General features: G+C 37.4%; 1 protein-coding gene across 2 annotated transcripts in view; it reads left to right on the forward strand.

The window, feature by feature from the left end:
• Positions 1-4,191: 4,191 nt before the first annotated feature.
• Positions 4,192-20,584, forward strand: part of TMOD3 (tropomodulin 3) — a 75,920-nt gene continuing 59,527 nt past the window's right edge. For both annotated transcript variants that reach the window (XM_074294519.1, XM_074294520.1), the window contains exon 1: positions 4,192-4,322. The gene's annotated coding sequence lies outside the window, so the exon portion shown is untranslated. The remainder of the gene's footprint in view (positions 4,323-20,584) is intronic.

The following is a 20,584-nucleotide window of genomic DNA, read 5'->3' on the forward strand; positions in this document are numbered from 1 at the left end:
GTTAAGTAACTTGCCCAGGGTCACATAGCTAGGAGGGGTTAAGTGTCTGAAATCATATTGGAACTCAGGTCCTCCCGACTTCAGGGCTGGTGCTCTATCCACTGAATCACCTAGCTGCTCCAGGGTAAATTATTCTTGGTGATAAATCTGTGTATTGCTGATGGCAAGGTAGATAGAGCACCCGGTCTGGAGTTAGGAAGAACTGAGTCTTTTGTGGGGTTTGTTCACTGTGATTATTCCCTGTTCGTGGCTAGACTTTGTCCCCATGTCCGCAGATCTTTCTGCCCCCTAGGCTTACTTGGGCTAAAGAAATGACTCACTGTGTGTGAATGTTAACTCAAGGCATTCACTACATTTGTGAACACCCTTGTTCCACTCTGCATTCACTCCTGCCAGTCTCTCCTAATTCCCAGCCCTCAGAGAGATCTCTGCTCACAGTCTTTTGCAGTGCTCAAACCAGTTTTACCAAGCTTACCTCTGTCTGAGGTTTTCAGAGATCTCTGGCCACCATTTCATAGAATGATGGTTTAAATGCACTGTAGAGCACTAGAGAACACCCATGTGCAAGCCCAAGATCTTTTATTCACATGTTCACATCCTGCCTAACTAACCTCCTGCTGACTCCCAAATGAACACCAGGTCAAAGAGGACCTGCTTCCTCATCCCACAGCTGAAATAGCGTCTATGAGGTCACACACAGCCAATCGGAGAAGGAGAAATCTCCCCTTAACGATATGAAATCAATATGACCAGAGTTCTGGCCCACAAGGTGCTCCCTGTTTATTCACAGAACTCACTTCCAGGGGTCTCAAGCTTGATTGCTTGTTTACTTCTTGGTTAACTAAACATAGCCTGACCCTTACAACTATGATTTTTTTTTCCCCCCTTAGATTTCTAAATTAAGATTTAATCTGGTTTTCCATATCTTTGTGGAATACTTGTAAGAGGAGAATTCATGTGTATCTCTTCCTGCTACTGTGCCATCTTTGCTGGTCACCACACTTCTTTCTATATCAATGGAATCATGGTATTATTGAAGTATCATAATAATAACAGATACTTGGCATTAATTTATAGACCTTTATAAAAATAATTATAAATCTATTAAGATAAAATGAAAAGTAAGCTATTAAACCAAAGCTTTTACACAGGGAGACAGCAAATATAGTAAAAATGGCCTGATATTCCAAATTGTTTTAAAAATTTGATGCAATGTCAGTCGAAATACTATTGAGCTTCTTTATGCACCTGGTTAAAAGACTAAAATTTATAAAAACAAGCAAGAATATCAAGAGATATTCTGGGGGGGGGGAAATAATGTGAAAAACTAATGAAAAGGTACTTACTCTGGCAAACATTCAAGCACCTTTATAAACCAGTAATTATCAAAACTGTAGTGCTAGTTTCCTAAACCCCAGAAAAAGAGACCAATGTAATTGAAACTCTTGTGTCCTGATATGAAGACCCAGGTGCACTTGGAGGGCCTCTCATTTCTCTCTGGCTCATTGCCCACATCAGATTATCTTGGAACTTTAGTAAGTGGCCCTCCTCCAAGTTTAGTCCAATTACAATCACTCAGACTAGAACATGAATAGTTTCATTTATAAATTAATAGAAACTGATAGAATTCAATTGAGCTGATAAAAAGTAATAATTCTCATCACTGAGTAACATTTTCTCTAAAGAACTTTACAACTTACAACATAAGTTCCCATCCCTGGATAGGGAAGGGGGAAGATCAGGATTTGCTCCCTTAAACTGGTATTAGCCCTAGCCTCACCCTAGCTTTGCAGGGACTAGAATAACATGGTGCATATTACAAGCCGCTGTTTGTCTCTATGTAGGCTCACAGTGACATTGTTTTTATTTTCTTTATCCTCCAGCATCTGGACAGTGCATCTCCTCCACAAATCTATACTTCACACTGGGTTTCAGAAGCATACCACTTGGCACCCTAGTTTCCCCTGGGCTAGGCGAACCAGCTTATTCAAGCTCAAAAGGGAGGTGAAATGTCACTGGCTCCTTCGGATACAGGCCCCCCTGCCAGGAAAAGTGAGGTTTACATAGTCCCTGGAAAGTAATAGAAGGTTAGTGAGGGTAGCCTTTGTGTCAGGGGCTTTCATGTGACACGTAGGACCTGGGCACACTGAAAGGTTTCTCAGATCTCTGGCTCATTGCTTCTACTGAGAACACCAGGGAATTTCACTAAATGATACCACATAGCATAAACTATCATCAAACCCCTTTGGAAGCACACATTTTATAAAGTTCAAAGAAAAAAGGGGTTCTTTAAAAATCAAAGAAAATAGAACTCATAGAAAATAGTGTAAGACTTCCCTGAAGATCTGTATAACTTTACTACTGACTTATAAGAAATAGTTAAAGTCATTTGGTGTTCAATTTTTGTTAATTTGCAAAAAAAAAAAAAAAAATCTAAAGTGTTTATTTTTTTAAATATTAGTTTGTTATACTAAATGTAAAAGTAAAATTGGGCAGGAGAAGATAAAGCATATTGGGAAGAAGCCAAAAAGAGCCTGGAAGAGAAAGAGTTAACAAATATTCTAAGTCCATATCCTTGGCAACCAGTGGAAACACCACACCCAAGCAGTGTTTTCCTACCAGGTTTAAGCCTTGTTTAGATCTTCATTTTTTTTTATGAGTAACTTTTTGCACGTATTTTCATAAGAAGTTTAAAATAGTTGACATCATTCCCTGGCAGCAGCAACGGAGCCATAACAAGCCTTGACTATGAAAAGTACTCTAGAGATTTCAGCCTCCTCTCTAAGGTCAGGGGGAAGTTGAAGACAAAGTAGAAGCATTTTTTATTACTGATTGTGTTTAAAAAAAAAAAAAAAAAAAAAAAAAAAAGGTTTTAGGACAGAAAAGTAATTTCCATTGAGTAAATGTTTTTCTTTCATCTTTATTGGGTGTTAAGGTGTGTATGCACGCTTTGTTTTTTTCCAGTAGAATGTGAGCTCCTTGAGGACAGTTTGTTATCCTTTCCTCTTTTTTCACCTAGTGCCAATCAAACACGAGTATCGGACACGTAGGCATTTCACATTTGTTGATTGATAATATATGTAGGATGCCCTGTGAAGTGTAAAGTGCCGTGTTATCCACAATGTTATCCACAAATCAAATGTTATCCACAAAGAACTGTAATGAACTCCTGAGGAATGTAAGTCCTTCCTTGAGATTGGGAACTCCTTTTTTTGTCTTTTGATCCCAGGTGATGCCTCACTTATGGGCTGTGTGACCCTGAGCAAGTCACGAAACCCTGCGTGCCTCAGTTTCCTCATCTGTAAAATGAGCTAGAGAAAAAAATGACAAGTCACTCTAGTGTCTCTGCCAAGAAAGCCCAAATGGGGTCACTAAGAAAAATGCATCGCCCTGGTTCCGAGGGATTGTTGTTGTCACTGAGAATTGTTGTTCAGTTGGATTTTCTCGGCGGAGATATTAGAGGGGTTCGCCAGTTCCTTCTTCTGCTTATTTTACAGGTGAGGAAACTGAGGCAGCAGGGTTAAGTGCTCGGGTCACACCGTAATTTTCAGAAGAACTCTAATCCTCCTGATTCCGGGTCTATCACTCTCTCCACTTCACCAACGAGGGGCCCTAGCAAAATTCTTAATTGATGTTTGTTGAATTTAATTGAAACCGGACTCTGTAACCCTTCTCTGGGTTTTATCATTCTTGTGCTTCTTACCTCGAAATTGTGAGGGAAGCTCTTTGTCAAGTTTAAAATGGCATCTAGACACGTTCTAAACTACCTTTTAGGAAGCAGTGGCTTGGATCAAATTAGGGTAAGAAGACACGCCGGGAGTCCCGCCTTGGACTCTTACTGCCCAGGGGACCCGAGGCTTGGTTATTTCGGTAACGTGGGGGGAGGGGTTTGGACTCCATGTTCTCTAAATTCTAAACTTCTCCAGTTTTCTGAACTTCGGATCGCGGGCTGGTTGTGTGCTCTCTGACAAGTCATTAACTTCGCTGGGCCTCAGTTTCCTCATCTAGAAAATGGAGGGGCGCTGGGGACTCCTTGGCTCTGCCGTTCCTTCTACATCTAAACTTCGGATGGCAGAAACAGGTCCCGCCTGCTTTTGAAGGGACTACAATTCCCATGAGGCCGCGCAATAGAAAAGCACGTAAGCGCACGCGCTCGCGGGACGGCGGGAGGGGGCTGGAGCCCTAGCGAGCAGCCGAGGCAGACTAGATCTAGCTGCTGACGAGTGGCTCAGGCCGCGGGGTCCGCGCGGAGCGTCTGGGACTGGAGACCCAGGAAGTGGGCGGCGGCGGCGGCGGGGACTGGCAGCCCTCGCGGGCGTCAGGTAAGCCCCTCTGCAGGACTTTCCGGGAAGTCAGTGTGCCCGGAGAATGGGCCGGCTTGTCGAACCGGCCATTGTGGCTGAGGAGGGAGCGGCTCCAGCCTCCCCTCGTTTTGGCCCCGGCTTTCTCCTCTCCTCGTGGGCTCCTCCGCGCCGTCTGAGAGGAGCAGCTCTGGTTTTAGGGGGCGCATCCGGCGGCCCCGAGAGGAAGTGGGGCGGGCTGGGCGTTGCCCGCGCGCCCCGGAGTGGTGCGCTGGGAGCCCCGGGGGTGCTCGGGATGCCGCCGCTCGGAGCCGCGGCTGCGGCTGTGAGTCGGAGGCAGGGCCCTGAGACCCCTCGGGGCTGCGGCCGCGGCTCTCTGCGCTCCTGCCCGGGGCCCGGCGCGCCCACCTCTGGCAGTCCGGGCAAGCCTGGCCTTTCCGGAGGCTCTGCAGAGCTGTCCCGACAGTCAGCTGTGGTCGCGGAAGGCTTTTCAGAGGGGATCTGCAATTGCACTTTAAGTATCCCAGTGTGTTCCAGTGAAAGGAAATTCCTTATTCCCTAATGACCCGAGTGGACGTGCACGGAGCAGCCCCGCGTCCAGGTAGCTGGAGGGCAGGGTTACGTCACGGGGCGTTTGCCGCAGCTAAGTTGGAGTTCTCTTTTTTAAAACAATCCTGTTTTACGGGTAGCGCACAACACTGCACGTTTGTTATTTTATTAAGTGTAACTTTCCCAACTTCAGTCTTTGATAGTGAAATCTACGTTAAAACGAATTCCCAAAGATCATGGCTTCTACAGGAAACAGGCGTGCAGATAGACTGATGCGGAGACCTGACTGTTGGGATAGCGTGGTGACTACGGAGCCTATCCCCCTTTTGCTCCAGTTAATATCTGGCTTGGGAAAAGCCGCTTCGCAGTCGCTGTTAGTGACACCTTACTTTATAACTGCACTAAGACGTAGAATGTCCTTCCCAGTAGGCTGACAGCCGGAGCAAAGCCTCTACGCGCCCCAAAGTCTCCTCTAGTTTTCTGTCTGGACTTGTTTTCTTCTTCCTGTAGAATGAATGTAAGCTGCTTGAGGACAGGAAACGCTTTTCATCTTTATCCTTATTCTCCGAGTGCCTCCGGTGCGCTGTTAATCACCCGAGTTACAAAGAAAGGCCAAGCCAGCGAGCCAAAGCAGTACGAGTGCACTGCCTGCCGTAATAAATTCGTGTTGGATTGAATTGTAAAATAGGGAGAAGACCGGCCTAAGGTCCCTTACGGCTTTCCTTTATAACAGATCACGCTAATACTGGGTGTGTCCCTAAAAGCTCAGTGCCGTTTCCAGCCTTTAGGTTAAAAACTGCACTAAGACTTCTATATAGTGTAATACTCTGGCATTTACAATTTGCCTTCCACAGGATGATTCTGAGGTGCTTAGTGCGGTAAGAACTATTAACCACATTTTACAGATGGGAAAACTGAGCTTTGAAAGGTGAAATGATTGCTCACATTCACCAAGACTAACAGTTCCTGCCTTCTGACTCCACATCCACGGCTTTTTCCACTCTCCCATGCTCCCTTTCCCTTCCTGATTTCCATTAGTTTTATGTTATTGTTCAGTCGAGTATCTTCCCTCTTGTTTTTCTACTTATTCTGAAAGTAGCTTGTTTATTCATATTTGTATACATTAAATTGTGAGCTCCTTAAAGGCAGTGATTCTCATTTGCCTTTTTTTTTTTTTGTATCCCCAGAATTTAGCACAGTTCCTAGCATGTAGTAGGTGTTTAATAAATGCTTGTTGACTAAGTGGGTATAATGGAAAGAATGGTGCAAAAAAGTGACTTTAAATGTCACATTTAGAAATCCACATTTGTTTATTAGTTGTGTGCAATGAGCAAGATTTTTCTCTAAGCCTGTTACCCTATATAGAAAAATAATAACTATAGTAACTACTTCACAGGGTTTCCATGAATATCAACTGAGATATTACACTTCTAAAACATTTATAAACCTAATTAGGTAAATGTTAGCCATGATTTAGGAAACAAGCTAGGGAAGAAGAGATTGAAAGACAACAGGAGGGAGCTAGGTGGCGCAGTGGATAGAGCACCATCCTTGAATTGAGAAGGACCAGAGTTCAAATGTGGTCTCAGACACTTAACATTTCCTAGCTGTGTGACCCTGGGCAAGTCACTTAACCCCAGCCTCAGAAAAAGAAAAAAAAGACAACAGGAGATAGAATGAAAGTGAGAGCATGGACAACAAAAGGCTTCTTAGGTTCAGAAATGAGTATTTCTGAATAGTAAAAAAAAACTGACAGAATTTTCCTTATAATTTCTTGATTTATCTCTTCTCTCTTCAGTTCTGCTTAACTGTTTTTCAATTCAGATTCCTTACACCAAGAATATAAGGCAGAATGAAAGAGAAATATGAGAGCTGTTAAGAAGCTTTTTTGAGCCACTAATGTTTCACTAGACAGCATGACAAACAACATATTAGGAAAACATTAAGAATTAAAATTTTCTCTTAATAAAAAATAATTTTTTTGTGTGTAGCTCTTTAGCATTTGAAAAACTCTATTTTTACTGTCACTCTCACCATATGAGAGAGATACTATTGGTACTAATATCCTCATTTTACAGATGAGAAAACTGAGGTTACAGAAAGTAGCCTATGGACAGCCAATGTTTAAAGCAGGTTTCAAATCAAGGTCCTCCTGACTCTAAGGCCAGAACTGTGCCCCCAAATAACATTTTATGAAATAATTTATCTGTAATCAATTTGATTCCTTATTATAATGTAGAGGAATAGAAGAATTACAGACGATTCCTAAATCATATCTGAAAACATTTAGAGTTCTGAAAACTTACTTTAAACAACAACAAAAAATGAAGCCTTATTAAAAAATACAGTTAGAGCGTTGCATGGTAGTTGTAATCTAGACAATACTTAATTATTTTTACTAGATTGTAAATTCTTTCCGAACCCCTATTCCACCTTAAATATTTTGAAAACTGGTCACATGTGATTCAGACGTCTTTGAGAAATTAATATAATACTTAAATATTAAATATTATCAGAGCTTAGTATCTCCTCAAAGCCTATGACATCAATTTGATTCTATGTAACTGGCTTCACCTTATTTGGTGTCCTCTGCGCATTCCAACTTCAAATTATTGGTATTGAAATAATTTATATTTATCCACTAGAAGAAATGCTTAAACTTCTAGAAATTCTGTTCCCCTGAGAGAAAAAATGAACGAAAATCTATTTGCCCCTTTCATCTGTCCTAGTATCATAGGCATTTCTACCCTACTTATTATTATCTTATTCCCATGCCTAATCTTTACAATGCCTAAGTGTTGACTCCCAAACCTAATACAAATCCTACAAATTTGACTTATCCGCCTTATCACTCGAGCAAATAATATTAATACATAATAAACTTGGTCAATCATGAACCCTTATACTTATATCCCTGATTCTATTTATTGCAACAACGAATCTTCTAGGTCTCCTTCCCTACTCATTCACTCCTACTACACAGCTCTCAATAAATATTAGCATGGCCATCCCTTTGAAGAAGAACAGTTAAAAATAGACTGAGATTGATCAAAAAAAATTTCTTCTAGAAAAGGGATGGCAAATAATTATTTGTATTTCAAAGGGCTTTTAAAAAATATTTGAAAAGACTTGAGGACTCTGATGAATATAATCAAACATGATTCCAAAAGGATTGCTAATGAAGCATGCTACCAATCCCTGACAAAGTGTAATTGACTTAAGGTGCATCTTGCTGAGACTCATGTTTTCAGACCTGGCCATTATAGGGACCCTTTTTGCTTGGTTAAATACATATTTGTTAAAAGTGTGGGTTTTTTTTTTTAATTGCTTTTTTTTTGGTGGAGAGAGGAGGGGTTTAGAGAGAGAAAGGAAAGACTAGGGAGAAAGTTATCAAAAAAAAAAAAAAAAAAAAGATTGTTAAAGCATTTTTTAAAAATTCACAAAAAAGAATCCAGAAAGAAACAAAGACAAGCAAAGAACTTTGAAAGTCACATGTTGATCTTATATATACTTAAAGGGAAATAGTCTGCTTTTCCCTTTAAGTATATATAAGATCAATTGATAGTCATAGTTTTATAAATACGGTCCTCTTTCTCTTTGAGTTTGTAAATGGAAATGCTTGTTTTGTTTGGTGTCTAGTATGTGTATGTGTGTGTATACATATGTAAATAAAAGACTTTTCTAAATGTTTAAATAGAGAAAGTTAAAATCTCAATAATGCAAGTTTTTAATTAGAATAATTGCTGCCAATAACCTGAATAGCAAGATTCTCGTACACAATCTTGCATGAACAGTACCTAAGGAGTTTCTTTTGCTTCCTGATAATAGGATAAGTTTGTTTTCCTCCACCTTGTCCGTCACAGAGTCCTATTTCAAGTGAATCTTTGAAGAAAGGGTGGTTGTAGTAGGTGATGGTAGTATTTCAGATGGAGCCCTCCCAAAGGAAGAACCCTCTCCATTTCTCAAATGTTTCTTAGGGTTTTTTCAATACTATATTGTGATCCACACTTAATTCCCACAGTCCTCTCTCTGGGTGCAGATAACTCTCCATCACAAGATCATTGGAACTGGCCTGAATCATCTCAGTGTTGAAAAGAGCCACATTCATCAGAATTGATCTTCATATAATCTAGCTGCTATGTACAATGTTTTTTGGCAAATCATTTCTTGTAACAGAGAAAGAAAAACAGTTGAGCAAAACCAGTCACTGTGTCTGACAACATATATGATATTTTACAGGTAGGTCCACCTACCTCTACTAAACAGAGGGAAGCATTTTTCATTATTAGTTTTCAGAGATTAATTAATAATCAATTATTTATATCCCTTTGGTATTGATAACATCTAGGTTGAAAGCTCTTTGAAGAAAGATCAACTAGGCTAGAAATGAGAAAAAGATAATCAATGGGAAGTTCTTGAAAAATATAAAGTAGCTTTTAGATAGGGTCACCTTTTAATCAAAACTACCAGAGAAGACAAGTTAAGAATATTAAAATAGCTTTTATGACTATGTTTGGGAATCCCTGAATAGCATAGGCCTGACCATATCATCACCCCTACTTAGTGAGTTTCAGAGGCTCGATGTTATCTCCAGTTTCATATAAAATCCCTTTCTTTGCTATTTTCAAGCTCTTCATAATCTTACTCCTCTCTGCCTTTTCAGTCTTATACTTTACTTCCCTCTGCAATCCCAACTAATGTTTATGAAAACTCTTCCAGGGAACACAAGTTAACAATACTTGGTTTTGTAGTTGTTATTTTTTTAGGTAGCACAGGCTTACTTAGGGTATCTGGAACAGAATGCTCCTTCTCCAAATTTTTGCATTAACCCTCATAAGTGAAATGCTTTGTTGTCTTATTTATTCTGGTTTACTTCAAAACTTCCTTCTGCAGTAGTCCTTTTATGATCTGCCCAGATGCTAAGGACTTCCCCCTTCAGATTTACCTTCATATACTCTGATTATATCTTCTTGTACCTAGTTATTTTTTGTCTTTGTATCCCCTTGGAGGAAGGGAAAGGAAAGGGAACAAATATAAAGTATCTATATACCTGGCACTATGTTAAATGATTTATAAATATCATTTCATTTGCCTTACAATTTTTTAATGTTGTTATTCCCATTTTACAGTTGAGAAAATGGGCAAACAGAAGTTAAATATCTTAGAAGTATGAGACCATATTTGAATTTAGATCCTCCTGAGTCTAAGACCTATTTTCTATAGCTATATTATCTAGCTGCACAGTGCCTAGGTGCACATAAATGCTTAATAAATTCTTGTTAACTGTGGTTAACATTTTTATTGGTGTTTTCATGACATGCATTTCTGAATATATCCTTCCTATCCCCTTCCCAGCAAGTCATCTCTTATAACATTTAAAAAGAAGAAAAAAAATACAGTGTAGCAACATTAACACATCAACCACATCTGATAGCATATACAATATCCCCTTCTATAGTCCCCCACCTCTGCAGTGAAAACAACGAGGTAGCTAAAATACTTGTGTTTTCACATATTCTTATCCAGGTGAAGGCTGGAGTCTTGGCTTTTTCCTATACATTTTGGCTCAGTTCTCCAGTTTGTCCTCTCAGTTCCAAGAGATTTGACCAAAAAACTTCTTGCTTTTCTGCCACTCCTATCAATTACCATTTCTATAGCTGAATGGTTACCTGAAAAAATCTCTTGAATTGTAAGTCCTCCTTCCAAGAAAATGACAAATAATAAAAGATCCAAAGACAAAATAAAGGTCCTATTTACATAATTTTTTGAGGTTGACATAGGATTTTCTTTACAATGATCTTTGTCTGAATAGCCTAGAAAATTGATGCTAATATTACTTGCCTAGAGCACACAACTAGTAAATGTCTGAGCTAAAACTCAAACCCAGATCTTCTGAGTCTATGCTTATATCCTTCTCTATGCCTAGTAGTGATTTTTTTTCTTCATTAGATATGTTTACATAGAGTTTGGATGACCATGATAGGTGCGTTGTGATGCAACATTCCAGTTCAGTTTCCTTATGTTTAAGTTGGGGTTGTTGTGAAGACAAAGAGTAGTTTCAAATTCAAATCAATAAATCAAGGATTTATGATTTCATCTGTATGGAAAATCTGTCTTTAGAATCCACCAAAAATTTGTGTTTTTTTAAAAGATATCTGAATGATTTGGGACAGAAGTCTTTCTGACTTTCAGTCTAGCATTCTATTCATATGCCAGCTTCAAATTAGATGTAGATTAGTGTCACCTAGGGTTTGCAGAAGGACCATTCCCCTCCCTTTATTTCCTTTCTTCCCATTACCTTTCTTGTTATGTCTACCCTTTAGATCCAATGCTAGAGTAAGCCGAGAAGAGAAGTGCTTTGGACTTATTTTCCTGTTATTATGCTAAAGTAATGAGAATGGCTTAAATATCCATGAATTTAAAGAATGAAGTATTATGTAATTCAAGATAAAGTTTCAATCATAACACTTAGGTGCTATAAACATTGTCCCAGGATTTTTGAATGCCATATGCTTAATTTAGTATTTTTTGACTTAGGGTGAGGTGCATGTCAATATGCAATTGAAATGCCAGGCAATATATGATTTACAAAGTGGTGTATATAGCTATTAGTATATACAACATAATTACAAAATAATTTGGTATTTGAGATACTAATATCCAGAGGAATCAGGTGAGGTTCATGTAGGAAATCAATTGGGTTTTAAAGGAAGTTAGGGATTCCAAGAGGTGAAAGTTAAAGAATTTCTTCTTTCTTCTAACATTGAAGGCATAAGGAATGGTCTATTCAAAGGCATGGAAATGGGAGATTGTTGTGTATGGGGAATGGGAAGTAGGCTCCTTTGATTGGAATATAGAGTATGTAAGGTGGAGTTTTATGATTTTCAAGAAAAATAAGTTGGATTCAGATTGTGAAAGACTTTAGATGTCAAACACAGAATTTGTCTTTTATCTTAGAGGTAATTGGGAACCTCTACTGGAGTTTTTTTGAGCAGTGGAGTAATGTCATACATGTGGAACATCACTTTGGCAGCTATGTCGATGATAGATAGGAGGAGAAACTTAAAGAATTGAAATTAATTAGGAGGCTATTACAATAGTCTAGGTGAGAAGGAAAAACGGCTGAATTAGGGTTGTGTTCATGTGAGTAGGAGGGTGCAGAAAGATGTGAGACATGGAGGATAAAAAAAAAAGAAAGAATCAAGAGAATAATCTAGAGGTCATGAATCTTGATAAGTGGAAGGATGCTGATCCCCTTAACAGAAATAAGGTTTTTAAGATTTATGTTTGAGGTAGAGAAAATAAGTTTTGTTTTGAACAAGCTGAATTTGAGACAATTGGTACATCTGGAAGGAGATATTCAGTAGATATTTGGTCATATAAGAATAAAATTTAGGAGAGAAATGAGGATGTATGGATCTTGGTTTAGTCTTCATAGAGATGATGATTGAATCCATGACAATAATGGTATCACCATAGAAAGGAGAGAAGACAACCAAGGACAGATCTCTAAGGTACTTCCACATATCGAGAAAAAGAAATGGATGGCAATGCAGCCAAAGAGACTGGGAAGGAATGGTGAGAAGTAGGAGAGCCGAGTATGAAAGGAGGGATGGGAATGTATTCAAGAAGAAGGGCTGGGGTGGTCAACTACACATAGGTCAGTAAGGATAAGGATTAAGCAAAAGCCATCAAATTTAGTAATTAAAAGAAAACTTTATAGAGAGCAGTTTATATTGAATTGTAAAATTGAAAGTCAGTTTTCAAGCAAATAAATGGTAAGTAATGAGGGGAACCTGCATAGATGACGTTTTTATTTTTCTTTTTTCATACATGGCTTTTTTTAGGAGTCTGGTTGTAAAAGGGAAGGAAAGATATAGAATGATAGCTTTGGGAATGGCAGGTTCCAGCGAAAGTGTTTTTTTGTTATTGTTTGTTTTTTGTTTATTTTTAAGATAGAGAACTGGGCAAAGAGTAGGAGCCAAAATTAAAACCTGGAACAGTAAATATAAGCTGACTTTAATATAATCTTCATGTTTTATCCCAAAGGTCCCAATATTTTCTCAGTTTCTGAATTTCCAAAGGTTTTGTCTCATTTTCCAATTTTTATATTGTCTTTCCATTAAACTCTGCCATTCCATTACCCCCTTTTATCTGAAATCATTTGGAAACAGCTCTGGTGAGGAGAGATGGAATTTCTAGAGTAAATATCAAGACAAACAACTATATAGTTATATAACTATTTTAAAAATAACTAATTTTGTAATACATAAAGTATTAAAACATCTTTTTTGTAATACATAAAGTATTAAAACATCTTTTCGGTATCTTCAGTTTGCATCAGGATTTCTATGTCCATTTTCATTCTCTTTTCCTCTTGTCATCATAGTGTATAATCTTGTCGGGTTTTGACTTTTTTTAAAGTGAGCATTATTTAAATTAAAACTTTATTTTGTAACAGTATTTTAAAGGGGTAGGGAGGGAGCAATTCAGCAAAACTAATCAAAATATTGGCTTTATCCAATAACATGTGCATGCAGTCTTTAGAGCATATCCCTAATGACAAAATTATTAGGTCCAAGAATATGAATATATTTTAATTTGTATTGCATGCTGAGAGAAATTCTGCAAGTTTGCAGTACCACCAGCAGAGAACAAGTGTACCTGTTTTGATATAATCTTGCCATCACAGAATTTCATTACCTTTTATATTTGCCAGTTTGATGGGTGTGAGGTGGTATTTTTGATTTTTATCTCTTTGCCTATTGGTGAAGTTGAGCTTTTTTCAAGTGGTTGTTAACATTATGCATTTCTTTTTTTGAAAATTGCTTTTCATATCCTTTAATCATTGTGAATCAGTATTCTAGTGTGGCTTTTTAATGGTTCCTTTTTTATTATCGATGTCCTGTTTGCCAGTAAATCGTTTTCATTATAACTTGTACATTGGTATAAGGAATTGCTGGTAAGAGAATTTCAAATATTTTGTACCAGTATTGCAAATGGTGACTGTTTTGTAGCTTATAGCCTTAAACAGTTGGTGGGGCATTGAGTTATGGGGTCACATAGTTATTAATGTGTGTCAGATGCTGAATTGAATTTAGGTCTTCCTGATACCTAATCTAGATTTCTTCACTATACCGTCATCTCATTAGCTGAAATACCTAAGTTAATTATGTGTTTTATCTCTTCAGGCCTCATTTTCCTCGTTTGTGAAATTACAGAATTAGACTAGATAAAGTTTTTATCCTGGGATCCATGAATAGATTTCAGGGACTATGTAAGCTTGGAACCTATGTGATTTTATTTTATACATTTAAAAACATTTTTCTGAGAAGGGTTCCATAGGCCTCTCCAGATTGCCAAAAGACACAGCAGGAAAACAGCCACAACGTGGATGAGATGGTGTTGAAGATGATAGTGTTGCATTGAACTATTCTGTGAGGCTGGAGGCACAGATTCCCAGAAGTCTGGGGTTGGTTGGTTCAGCACTGACTATATTTATAGCACATGGGGGTCAGTCAGTCAACAAGTATTGAGTGCTTACTGTGAACTAGGCACCATGCTTAATACTGGGGAAAGAGGATACTAAAATGAAAGTGGAGTTCCTTCTCTTCAGTCTGCAATCTGGTTGGGAAGACAAAGATCCCGGAATAGTTAAAGGTTTTTCATATAAGTGGGCCTTGAGCTAAGTAATAATTTGGTTAGAAAGGCAAGAGCACAGAAAAGAGAGATGAAATGATCATAGTGCATTTATGAGAAGTTCAGCCCAACTGAAGTGGGAAGTAATGGGAAATAAAGTTTGCTAGGGTAAAATGGATATGGATTATATAAAGCTTTGAAAAACCGGAATCAGCAAAGAGCTTAAAATTTGATGTGATAGGGAATTATTAAACTTTTTTTTTAGCATTATATGTTAAAAGCTCTGTTTTCAAGATATGTCTATATCTATAAAATATCTACATTTTCAAGATATGTCTATTTATATCTGTAGTATAAATGGAATTTAAGACTTTAGGAGGCATGCTTATATTGTTTAAAAGAAAAATCACTTAGCCACCTGTAGTTCTTCCCACTTCTTCCAGCTGTAGAGGTCTCATATCCTGAGATCTTTCTTTTTTAGATTGGATTTAGATTAGATTCTGGAGACAGAAATACAGTACTTTAAAGAATGACCTCTACAGTGTTAAAGTAGTTTCTTCAGATCCTTCCTCAAAAAAGATTCTGGCATTGTGCTTGATCCATCTTTCTATTTGCAAGATTTAGTTAAAGTGGCTTTGTTTAAAGCTGTTCAGAAATGGAAAATTGTTATCGTATAACTAAAAAGTAGTTTTTCTGTTAGTTTTTTTTTGGGGGAAAGTTCAGAAATCTTTCTCAAAGACTTGTGTGCCAAACTATCTCTTCCTAAAATCATCATTTATTGTTATAGTTTATTGGCCATGTGATCCAGGTCACAAAATGAATTATTAAAAAAGATATGTTAATAAGTTAGATTTACAAGACATAATAGTCAATGACTAGAGTAATTTAGTGTTTGATAAACTCGAAGACCCCAGCTTCTGGGACAAGAACTCACTCCATTTGACAAAAATTTCTGGGAAAATTGGGAATTAGTATGGCAGAAACTAGGCATTATTCCTATCACCTATATCAACATCTTATATCAAGATAAGGTTTAAATGGGTTCATGATTTAGACATAAAGAGTGATACAATAAACACATTAGAAGAACAAAATATGATCTACCTCTCAGATTTGTGGAGAAGTAAGGAATTTGTGGCCAAAGAAGAACTAGAGTACTTTATGGAATGCAAAATGGATAATTTTAATTATATTAAGTTAAAGAGTTTTTGTACAAACAAAACCAATGCAGACAAGATTAGAAGGGAAGCAGTAAACTGGGGGAAAAATTTTATATCCAAGAGTTCTGATAAAGGCCTCATTTTTAAAATATATATAGAATTAACTCAAGTTTATAAGAAGACAAGCCATTCTTCAATTGATAAGTGGTCAAAGGATATGAACAGAGAATTTTCTGATGAGGAGATTAAAGGCATCTCTAATTATATGGAAAAAAATTGATCAGAGATACGCAAATTAAGAAAATTCTGAGATACCACCACATACTTAACAGATTGGCTAAGATGACAGAAAAAGATAATGATGAATATTGGAGGGGATGTGGGAAAACTGGGACACTGATACATTGTTGGGGGAGTTATGAATTGATCCAACTATTTTGGAGAGCAGTATGAATTATGCTCAAAGGGCTATCAAACTATGCATGCCCTTTGATCCAGCAGAGATCTTTGGGATACAAGGAGAGAAAGGAACCCACATGTGCAAAAAATGTTTGTGGCAGCCCTTTTTGTAATGGCTAGGAACTGGAAATTAAGAGGATGGCTGAATAAGTTATGATAATATGAATGTGATAGAATATACTGTTCTGTAAGAAACGACCAGCAGAATGATTTCAGAAAGACTTACGTGAGCTGATGCTAAGCAGTAGAGCATTGTACACAGCAACAACAAAATTATGCAATGATCAGTTCTGATGGACATGGATGGCTCTTTTCAACAGCAAGGTGATTCGGGCGAGTTCTAGTGGTCTTGTGATAAAGAAAATCCTTTGCATCCAGAGAGAAGACTATGAATCACAACATAGTTATTTTCACCTTTTTTGTTGTTTGCTTGCAGTTTATTTTCTTTTTCATTTTTTTCCTTTTTGATCTGATTTTTCTTGTGAAGTCTTATAATTGTGGAAATATGTATAGAATTGTACATATATTCGATTACTTGCCACCTAGGGGAAGAGGTGGAGAGATGGGGGGGACAAAAAAAATTTGGAAGGGTGAATGTTGAAAATAAAAAGCTCTAATTTTTAAAATGTTAACATTAAAACAAAGTGAAAAGATTGTTTCTGAAATGAAGAGATGGAAAGAAGTGATAAAAATAAAGAATTGGTGAGTTCAGATTATAGAAAGTATGGTTAGCTATGCAATATAATCCCTTCTAAAGTTACTCTTCAGAACATTCTTTATATGTTAAAACTATTCAAAAACTTATCTGTCAAAATCCTTTCTGATTTCAAGATTCTGACATTCTTTTACATTGTTTATTCTAAATCTCAAAAATCTCTCCTATCTTTGAGAGTCTTAATAACAGTTTTTGAAATGTTAAAATGAGGGAGAGACATTAAACCCTTAGTATCTTTTAATTTTTAAGCAACTGGAAGAAATCAATCAATAAGTAAATTAATTAAGTACCTAGTAATGTGTAAGGCACTGTGCCTAAGTACTAGCAATACAAAGACAAAGATGAAACAGGCCATTTCCTTGAGGAACTTACTTTCTTTTGGGGGGGGAGATAAAATGTGAGTATGCCAAAATATACAAAATAAATGCAAACTAATTTTTTAATGAGGGAGAACATTAGCAGCTGGTGTCTTTAGGAAAAGCTGCATGTAGAAGGTGGTACTTAAGCTGTGTTTTGAAGAAAATGAGAGATTCTAAGAGATGGAAATGATAAAGTACAATCCAGATATGGGAGACTGCCAGTGCAAAGGCACATAAATGGGAATATGTATGTGTGTAAAATAGCAAAAAGGACCTTTTCACTGAATCAGAATGTGGACAGGAAAGTAATGTATAGCAAGGTGGGAAACTTAGATTAGCACCAGGAAGGGCTTTACAGATATATTTGATATTTACAGATATATTTGATCCTAGACTAGAAGGAGCCAGTGTATAGGAAATAACATCATTTTGATAGTCTTGTGGATTGGAAAGGAGAAAGATTTGAGGCAAGACCTCAAATTTGAAAGATGTTGCAGTAAATTCATATGAGAGTGATGAGGACTTGAACTAAATTGATGTAACATATGGGACATCTATAGGACATCAGTAGAAGATTGAAGAAGAACTAATAATAATGCTAATTCACATTTGTTATCGCTGTTTTGTAGATAGAGGAAATAGAGGTTCACAGAAGTTAAGCCAAGGAAAATATTTATTAGTAGAATTAAATAAATATTTATTAGAAGCTTACTTAAGTGAAAAGCATAGTACTAAACTGTAGAGATACAAAGGCAGAGGTGAAACAGCCCCTGCTTTTGAGAATGTTATAGTTTATTAGGTAGAGCTATAACTATGACTTGAGGAAGAAGAGTATTGAGAGGCAGGAAGAGCAGCAAGGCATCATGAAAGAGGTAGCATTAGAGCTATGTGTTGAGGGAAGTTGGGGATTGTAAGAGATAAGAGGCAGGGTTGGGGTGCATTCTAGACATAGAATCTCAACTGGCCTAATACTTGGAGGTGGAAGGTGGAACTCATTAAGTTAGGGAATTCATCAGGTGGCAGGCCAGTTTGGTAGGAATGTCAAGTTTCTGAATAGAGTATAGAAAGGTAGTTTGGAGATAGATTATAGAGGGTTTTACATACCAGTCTGAGGAGTTTGTATTTTATTTTAAATGCTTGAGATTTTTTAGCAGGGAGTGACAAGGTCTGACTTGTGCCTTGAAGAATATTATTTTGGCAACCCTGTGGAGAATGGATTAGAAAGAGCAGAGTTTGGACACAGGAATTTAGAGCTTGAAGAGACCTTAGAAGTCACGTAGTTTACTCTTCTCATTCTAAAGATGAGAAAACTGAGATCCAGAGAAATGAAGATTTGTCTCAGGTCACATAAAATAAGTGACATTTGCAGAGTTGCTAATTACTGTGATCACAAATCAAGTGCTCTTTCCATTTTACTGTCTCATTACAGCAGTCCAGATATGGTTTATCCTTGAATCATGTTTTAAGTTGTAAGTGTAGAAAAGGGGACATATAAGAAATATGCTGTGGGGATAGACTTAATAAGACTTGGCTAATAATTGGTTATGGGGGAGGAGAGGAATGATAGAAAGGGAAAGATCAATAAATGACTCCAAAATTTGTGTATCCGGGTGACTAGCATGCTGGTACACCTGACAAATTGGGAAATTTGGAGGAGGATTTAGGAAAATGATAATAAATTACATTTTGAACATGTTGAGTTAAGAGATGCCTGTGGAGCGTCTAGGAGGTACTGTTTAGTTCCAGAGAGAAAGAGTAAGACTGCATATAAAAATCATTTGTAGAGATAATTGAAGCTATGGAAACATTGAACAAGTATATGGAGAGAAAAAGGCAGAGGACCTTGGGGATCACATTTGGAGGGCAGAAGAATGAATAATCATTTGGCAAAGGAAACTGAGGAGTTGTTAGAGAAGTAGAAAGAGAACCAAGTTAGAAGAGAGAGGAAAGTGTGTCTAAGAAGAGGCAGTTTATCAATGTTATGCTATAGGACGTCTGAGGACTGAGAAAAGAACATTGAATAATTGAGCTAGGAATTAGCTTATGAAAGGGAGAAAAAATTCAGGACAATAGCTTGAGAGCATAAGGATAAAGGTCATGAAGACTTTTTAGGCTGCAGGGGAAGAAAGTGGGTGCTTTAGAGATGAAAGAAAGAGGCAAGCTCCTGGAGTGGGAGGGGGGGCACATTTCACATTGAGAACAGAAGCCAAAGGTTTGGCTTAGTCTAGAACTACCTCTTCCTCAGAGCCTGACAAATGAAAAAGGATAACCTAGAGCTTTTGAGGTAGTGAGTAGGGGAGAAGGAGAAGATTGGATAGATGGCCTTCCCCCTCTCCCCCCAGTAAATTAGAAGGTAGTATACTCTACTGAAAAGAGAGATGGAGGAAGGTGGTCTTATAAAGGGGCTAGTTCAGAGCATGATAACATCAATCACAGAAGAATGAAAGTGGGGAAGTGCAGTTAGGAGTGGATAACGAAAAGCTGAGTTAGTATTTCAATTACTATAACCAGCACACACTAAGTGGTTCTGTGGGTGAACCATCTCTTTGATCCATTGTGGCCCACTCCATTTAACTCCTGTTTGGAAAGTAGTGATGTAGGACTATTATTATGAAGTGAAGTAGGACTATTATTCTAATGTATTCTAATGTAACATATAGGAAGAAAGCCCCAGAATTTTTTCTGGGGTATAGTGATGGAGTATAGCTAGTTGTTCAAAAATGAAACTAAATCTTGTGGTACAGTACAAGTAACGAGTCAGTGAATGTTTTTTGATCTTAAAAAGTAAAAGGGAAGCAAAGAAAAGGTGTTCGTTGCTCTTCTCTTTATAATAGAGACAGCCTACTTATCCCGGCATGATTTCTTTTAGGTTTGAAGTATTTTGTTTTTGTATCTTTGCCAATAGCTCAATATTTATTGACTTGGAAAATTAAGAAAATTCTTGTAAGGGGAATGAGTCATTATTATACTTCCTGTTTGGGGAAAAAAGTCTCAGATTAGTTTCTAATATGCATTTGGAATAGATCCAATTTTGATTTGTTGGTGGAACATTAGTAATTTTTTCATACAAAATTGCCCTCCCCACATTTGGATTTATTTACAATTCTTATTGGTGAAAAGCTCTCAATTTAAAAAAAGATAATTCGGGAGTCACCTTAGCCCCAAAGTTTTTGTCACTTCTAAGGTATTTTAAATATCTTGTTCTTTGTGTTCCTCTAAGTAGTTGACTTATTTTACTAATCTGTCTTCATCTGACTAAATCAGTTATTTAAGCAAAATTCTAGAAAAAGAGCTTATCGAAAGAGATAATATGTCCATGGTATGATCCCTGTGGCATTTACCACAAACATCTAGGAATGGGTTAGGTAATGACTACTAAGGCTGTCTTCTTTTGCATCTCTA

This window comes from Sminthopsis crassicaudata, chromosome 2 (genome assembly GCF_048593235.1).
Source record: "Sminthopsis crassicaudata isolate SCR6 chromosome 2, ASM4859323v1, whole genome shotgun sequence".
Lineage (NCBI taxonomy): Eukaryota > Metazoa > Chordata > Mammalia > Dasyuromorphia > Dasyuridae > Sminthopsis > Sminthopsis crassicaudata.